The 7,608-nt window shown below is 31.8% G+C and overlaps 1 long non-coding RNA gene across 1 annotated transcript; it reads left to right on the top strand.

Moving 5' to 3' along the window:
- Positions 1-449: 449 nt before the first annotated feature.
- LOC134531599 (uncharacterized) lies at positions 450-3,229 on the top strand. Its single transcript, XR_010075044.1, has 2 exons — positions 450-956; positions 1,597-3,229. It is a non-coding gene; the product is annotated as an uncharacterized LOC134531599 (long non-coding RNA).
- Positions 3,230-7,608: the final 4,379 nt, after the last annotated feature.

The raw sequence follows: 7,608 nt of genomic DNA, 5'->3' as shown, positions 1-7,608 counted from the left end.
CCCGCCGCGGTGCGCGAAGTTCAAAAGCAGCGGACCCGACTGCTTCAATCCTTTGATGTGATATTCAAGTATTGTGTTTGTTTAATAAGTTCAAGTTGACTATCATTCTTGCAAAAATGTGATAGTTAATAGTAGTAAGGAAAACTTTCAACAAAAAAAATTTCAATATACATTTATAAAAAAAATTAATATTAAATATATTGGAAGAGAAACCTTTCAGTAAAAAAATGTTCAATACATAAATCTTTCAATACATTTGTTCAGTGCAGAGAGAGGAGGACACGACTAGATCACGCCCCCAGCTGATGGCTCACAGAGCACGGGTGCGTGCTTCAGGTGGGGGGAGTGTAGGGGACAAAGTGAAAGCGCGCGTCTGCTGCCCATCGAAGCTTCGTCTCAGAGGCCAGCCATCAGTCGTCCACTAGCAGTGGCATAGAGCAGGGGGTGGCAACTCTAATAGGCCATTATGTACCCAGATACTATTTTTAATCTGCACAACAGATAGCGCTAGTAGATTGACCTAGTTCTTTTGTAAATTCATAGGTAGCGTTAGTGTTCATAATCAAATGTCAATTGAATGTTTATAAGAAACTAAATTTATGCAATAAATACTAATAATGCAATAAATATAGTGTAATATTAATTTATTTTGATTTCAAAAACAGTTGATTTGTAAAAATTGTTTTTTTTTTGCAGTAATATTCGTTTACAGATTGATTTGAGCATTATAGTCGCTCTTTTTTTTTTCGGTTTGTAGTAGATTTTGGTCGAGTGAAAGATGGATTTTACAATGGAGTTTGATTTATCATTTTGAATTATTTTCCTATATGATTGTGAATTAAGAAGCCGATGAAGATGCCTGTGAATACACATCAATGTTTTGTGTCTTCGTGCAGGAACAGTATTACTGTTAATCCTGATGTGACAACATTCAGATTTCCATGAAGCCGAAGCAAGTGAGTACTGATGTTTATATTAAAAAAATTACAATAAGTGGTTTAACATGTTAAGGGTTAGGCATTTATGTTAAGGCTTATTATACAGGATTTATAGAGCGATATTATCGAGACCTGAATTTGCGCACATAATAATTTTGTAATTACGTAGTATAATCATTTATTTATTTTTAATAACCCACACACACACATATATATACACATACATATATATATATACATACACACACATATGTATACACATATATATACATATACCCATTTGGGGATAGTATGGGCTTAGTAAAATTACCATAAATCAGTAATTTAAATGTAATGATTTGTGATATGAACCCTAAAAATCGTTTTGTGTTACTGAATTTATATTATTTATACAATATGTGATTCAATGAAAATTAATATATCGTAATTAAGAGAAACCCACCAAATTTATTACACTCTACAGCACTTTAACAATAAAACATTACCTCTGAAATATATACGTTCATTGAGTGGTAATGCTAAACTAAATACACATAATTAAATACATGTATGTTTATACCTTATATTTATAGTATGCTACATGCTAGCTAATAATCTGGAAATACTGATTTAAGTATGTACTAGCTCACACTATAAAATTTTTTTGTTTTGTTTCCAGGTTATTGAAGTGGATTGCTGCAATTGGCTATGACCTTGATGCCAGTAATGCTGAAACATTTAAAACTAAATATGTATGTTCCGAACATTTTGATATTGGAGCTTTCACTACATGTGACTGCATCAAATTGAATCGTGGTGCTGCTACAACATATTTTAATTCTGTGGACAGTGAAGTATGGATCTATTGTTATAATTTATTATGTCTAGAATGCTGCCAAATATAGGTGAAATGTTTATGTTACATAACATAACTTGTAAGATCTACTTGTGCAGATATATATTTTCACCTGCCTCTAAGGTCCTTTGTTATTCACAGGTAGCATTTACATGTGATGAAGCAGTATTTAACATTATTGGTCAACATGCAGTCCATCATTACAACCTTTGTACAGGCGCATACAAACATATATGTGTGGGGTATTTCACACTTTTTATTTGATGTTAAAGATTGGTATGGTGACCGGGATACTTTTTTTTATTAAACCTCCTACACAGTTCTCTACTGTTTCCCTTATCTGTTGCCTTAACATTTTTTTCCGATCAGTCCAATTCCTTGAATCACATTGCAAAAAAAGTCACAATACATGGGATTGGGCCACTCTCTTCAAAGAATTGTAATTCGAGTTTAAACATAGCAAGGCTGACCATAAATTGTAGAGGAAAATTTAAAATGTTGATCTTCAACATATTTATAACCTATGATCATGTGATGTATATACAGCTAGTTAGAAAGTAAGTTGTAGTATAGTATGCAATTGAACCTTCAATAAGTTCTACATCCACACTTAAAAACTTATTTTACTTGATGTTTTATGTTCAATAACTATTCAGTATAAAGGTTTTTTTTTACATTATAAACTACAAAAGTATTCCGATTTGTAAATGTAATGAAATTCCACTGAGCCCTCTACCTTTTTTTTAACTACCATTTCTGCCGTGTGGCCTTTTTTTTCTTACTTTTGTGTTCATTATAAGTTACAACCACTCATTTGATTTATTGTGTTAAATTAAATGATATTTAAAATTGGATGTCACTTCATAAGAACATTCAGGATTACCTGTATTCACAGCGCACAATTATACAAAAGTTTTTTATGTATGTAAAAGTGTTTTACGTAAGCCAGTGGACACATACATGTATTGAGTAACATGAGAAAATTGAAATATCTAAAATAAAATTAAAAGGTTACAAGCTTTTATATACATGCAGCTCCCAAAAAAGTCTGCATACTAAAAAATAACACATGCTTTTAAATGAATTCTTACCATCTTATAAACTAGTAGTATTTTGTTATTTGATTTCAAATGAATTGTTTTTGGTTAATTTATTTGACTGTAGGGATTAAATATCATTTGTAGAATAAAGTGTGAAAAGTAGTATTGATCAATTTAACTGTAAGTACTAAATATGTGTTACATTTCTTGTAAGTTAAAATTGTTCAGGTATTATAAATTAGCTGAAAAAAGCAAACTCATGACTAGAATAAATTGTACTGTTAGGTATGTTTCGAAGAAAGACTACCTGTTGCAGTCGTTACCATGTGTATGTACCACATTTTTATTGTCATTATAACTGCCATAATTTTGTACAAATAAATCACTTAATACATAAAATATGGTTATGGAAATTCTCAGTTGAGTTTGTTAATGGATATAGGCCAACAAAAGGGGTATAAATGGGGAAGATTTTTTGAAAAACATTTAAATCACTTCAACTCCCATAACATGAAACATATCACATCTGTTTGAACATATTATAACTTAAAGGAGTATTACCAAAAATTTTGTCTACATACTTGAATATGACCAGCCATAACTGTTAAGGGGTGGGAAAAAACAAGGGTTTGAGGACAAAAAACTCCTAACTATCTTAGTAGGCACACCATAGAATCTGTTCAAATTTGTTGTCAATTTTAAAAAATTTTATAACCACCTGATAACCACCAAGGGTGCTGTGGGTAAAATAATGAGGGGTTAATGGACAAACAAATATTCTTAATTACTCTATTAAGTTAACTATAAAATCTATAACAATTATTGCAATTCTTCTAAAACTTGTATAAAACTTTGATCTGAAACAATTTTTTTAGGATTAACCAGTGCTGCAAGAAGTTGAAAATACCAGTGGGTGGAAATTTAAAAAAATAATAATAAAACTTCTGTACAGTGTACACTATCGCATCCATTCTTATTTATTTAAAACTTTCTAAATATCTTTTGAAACTTTAATGTAACCAAACATTACTGCAATGAGTGAAAATAATATATTCAGAGACAAAAAATGATAACTTTAATTATTGCACTTGCTCTCTGTATGCTGACTGCATTGCTAAAATGCACATAGACCTCCAATTAAATTAATAAAATAAAGTATTCTGCAAAATGTTGATAGCGAAACAATTAAAATTGTGCCAATCTCACCTGTGTACATGAAAATCTATATTATGCTTCAAATAGGCTATTTTATAAACCAGAAAATGAAATTACCTATTTAGGACTTTCCATTACCCTTAGCATTCCTTTACTGCATCTTATTTTTTTGTTCAGTTATAATTAAATTTTGGTATCTTCTTGTTATACGTGGGTAATAGTTCCTTATCACGTACTCAAGTTTAAGCCTTGATCCTGTATGATTGATCCTGTGGTACATGATGCTTGCTGTCTTAATTTAGTACATCAAAGATCCTGGACATAACAAAAATATTACAATAAAAATAATTTTAGGAAGTAAAAAAAAAATTACTTTCAGATTTTTATTTGATGTGATAATACCATCAGAATTCATTGTTACATCACCCCATTATTGTATCCAGGATCTTTCTATGTACTAAATTAAAACAGCAAGCATCATGTACCACAGGATCAATATATTCAGGATCATGCCATTAGGATCAAGGGATAGGCTTGGATACGCTGTGCGGAACATTTACCCACATTGTGTTTAAATATAAATTGTTTCATCTTGTGGGTGAAGAGAAAGAAGGTATCCTCAGTCCAATTCTTTCATCTACTCCATAGTACATATGTTTCTAAGAGCTATACAGTTAGTTTTAGATTTATTTAGCAGTAGTTAGCTTCAAACCAGAAATTATATTAGGTCTTTACAGCATTATTTATACTATTTTCCTTCACAAAAATTTATGAACCATCAGAAAAGTGTGGTGTGCTACCTTGTGTAATGTGAGAAAGCTGGTATACTTGAAACACGAGTGGGCCAAGGAAACTCATTCTGAGAACTATATATGATTTTATTTGTACACTTTAAAGTTGTGTAAGTGAGATACAATTACTAGGTCTTTTACTTTACTTTTGATCTTGAAATAACAACTTTTGAAGAAAATATTTATGATTTATGAGGTCTAAAGGTTTAGACTTAACACAAAAATAATTCATGCTGAATTTTAACTCAAAATTTCAAGGCTTGACTAGTAAACTTTAATATTGTATTTACTGTTGACTTTTTGTAAGTCACAATGTCATTTTTTTAATGTAAATTTTGAATGCAACAATATACAATATTATTCTTAAAAGTGAATTAGATAATAGGGTCATTCAAATATAAACCGGAATATTTTTATACAGATTTATTGGTGATATACGAAAACTACAAGTGGAATGCCTTTTTTTTCTACATAGTTTCCTTAAGCATATATACTTCCCCCCCCCCCCCCTCCCATTTTTGATCCCTTCATGAAAAGAAGACTGGTGCTCCAGCAGCCAACTGCACATGTACTGTTTGACTGCAGCATTGTCTTCAAATCATTACCCTCCTAATGCCTCTTTCAGTGGACCAAACATACAGCCTGAATATTGCCTTCATTGATGCTGGTTGCCGGATGCAATATGTGGCATCGATTTCCCACTTTCAAAACTTATGGCCCAATGGAACACTTGTGCATGCCTAGGTATCTCCTCCCCATTCTCCCGCCACCGATTCCCCAGCGTACTGCACCACTCAAGTCGCTACTTGAGTCGAAAGAACAAAATTCTGTGGACAGTGAAGGATGGATGTATTGAACTTTAAAAATAGCCTTTTTAGTGTTGTTTCAACCTTGCCATATTATGGTTTACATAGTTGTGTGAGATGCACTATGTACACAAAACTTAGTTTTTTAGTTTATTTAAATTGTGAAATCATCAAATGTTATATTCATGTTCCTTTTTTTTTTCTTGGGTTATGTTTGTAACTTTGACTCTTTTTGTTTATTCATCCCGCTAGGTTAAATGGGTTTTTAATGATTTTCCATTTGAAAAAGAAAAATGTAGTGCCCAAACGTGACTTGAAAGAATTGATTTACCACCTGATCGTGTCTGTGATAACTAAGGAGAATTTTAATTAGCAGATCTCATTTAGTCCAAAGTTTAAATTTAAAAAAAAAAAATGAACAGTTTTTTTAACACAGGATCACTTTCAGCACATTGAAATTGTATCGAGCATCCTGCAAATAAGATTATGAAACAAATTCAAAAGGCTATTATTATTATTAATATTATTATTATACGACGGAAAATAGCCAGTTCGATAGCTCGAAACACGTTGCTAATCGATTTGTATTATACATATCGATTTATATCGTTAACGCACTTTCGATCACGGTATTTCATTTGTAGATTCATAGATGGCAGCGTAATCGGCGATTGTTTGTAGGTACAGAAAAACAGCGTTGAGTTTCCGGTCTTTATGATATATGGTCGTTGGCATAGAGTGCTGCTACTCCACATATCGCTCTTACCAGACATGTTACAGAAATAAAAACTCCTTTCAATTGTGCATAATATTTTATTCACATAATATTACAAATTTATCTAATTATCTAGAGGTAAAATTATATACAGGTAAAAAGTTAGTGTTTCAAAATATATTTTTCATCAATCCACGAATCAAACTCAGGTCCATGGAAGAGCCAACGAATCAAGGTTTTACCGTACTTGGGTTTCAAAACTTTTTCGATGAGAAGAGTCTGGAAACATTTTTTTGTATTTCCTCCTGGTAACGGCCACTAATATTTATTTACCATTCAAGTATTCCAGAAAATAAGTTCGAGGATAGGCATGTCTTATTCTATAAATACGAAATAATTCACCAATCCAATCTCCCCTATAGGGCCTATGAAATATTCCACGATTGTTTGAGATTCATATGTCACCAACACTAGCCTTCTTCTTTCACGGATCCAGTTTCTTTACATCAGAGTACACCGTTCGAAGCAAGCGATTGTCATGTATGTCCTTTGGCTTCATTTTGGTAGTAAAATGCACAGCAGAATAATTGTACTCGCTTATTAATTTCGGCAATATATCCAATCACTTGTAATTTCCATTCGCTGTAAAATGTCTAATTCAGTTTATTCTTATTAGCACGAATCGCGCGTTCAGCTATCGTTGCCTTGATGCCAATAAACGTAGAGTGGTAATTTATAACATACTTTTTCATCAATGCATTGAATGATAAATTAAAATCTTCTTTCCCGTCATCCACTGCCATAATAACGGCCTACATTTTTACTTCAAAATATTGGCCATTGCATTTGTAACCTCACCCTTAATATCTCGTTTCAACTGCCTACTCCAAATAAATTTATAATAAGTGTCTATTACAAGGAGAATGTACCTTTAGCCCTTGTTAGCTCATAAATATTCGAGCATTTCAAACAAATCAGACTCTTAATTATCTCCAATCCTTTAATTATGAATTTTCGTTGTAGATAATTGCGTCTTGTGGTTTTATGCAACTCGCCTGTTATGACATACTTTACCATGATTATTATTTAATTTAGCCTGCTTCTCATAACTCTTCAATAATTTACAAAAACTTATTTGTGTGCGAATAATTTCCAACACTCTGCGAAGCCATCAAAAGTCTAAGTCTCGAAACTGATTCATTCGGATCGTCTGAATGAATATGATAGGATATATATATATATATATATATATATATATATATATATATATACACCTAAATCGAGTTCATGTAGTCCAGCCCCTACGATTTCTGAAAGAGAACCAGTTA

Source organism: Bacillus rossius, chromosome 5 (genome assembly GCF_032445375.1).
Source record: "Bacillus rossius redtenbacheri isolate Brsri chromosome 5, Brsri_v3, whole genome shotgun sequence".
In the NCBI taxonomy this organism is placed as follows: domain Eukaryota; kingdom Metazoa; phylum Arthropoda; class Insecta; order Phasmatodea; family Bacillidae; genus Bacillus; species Bacillus rossius.
This window is presented reverse-complemented; position numbering and strand designations above follow the sequence as displayed.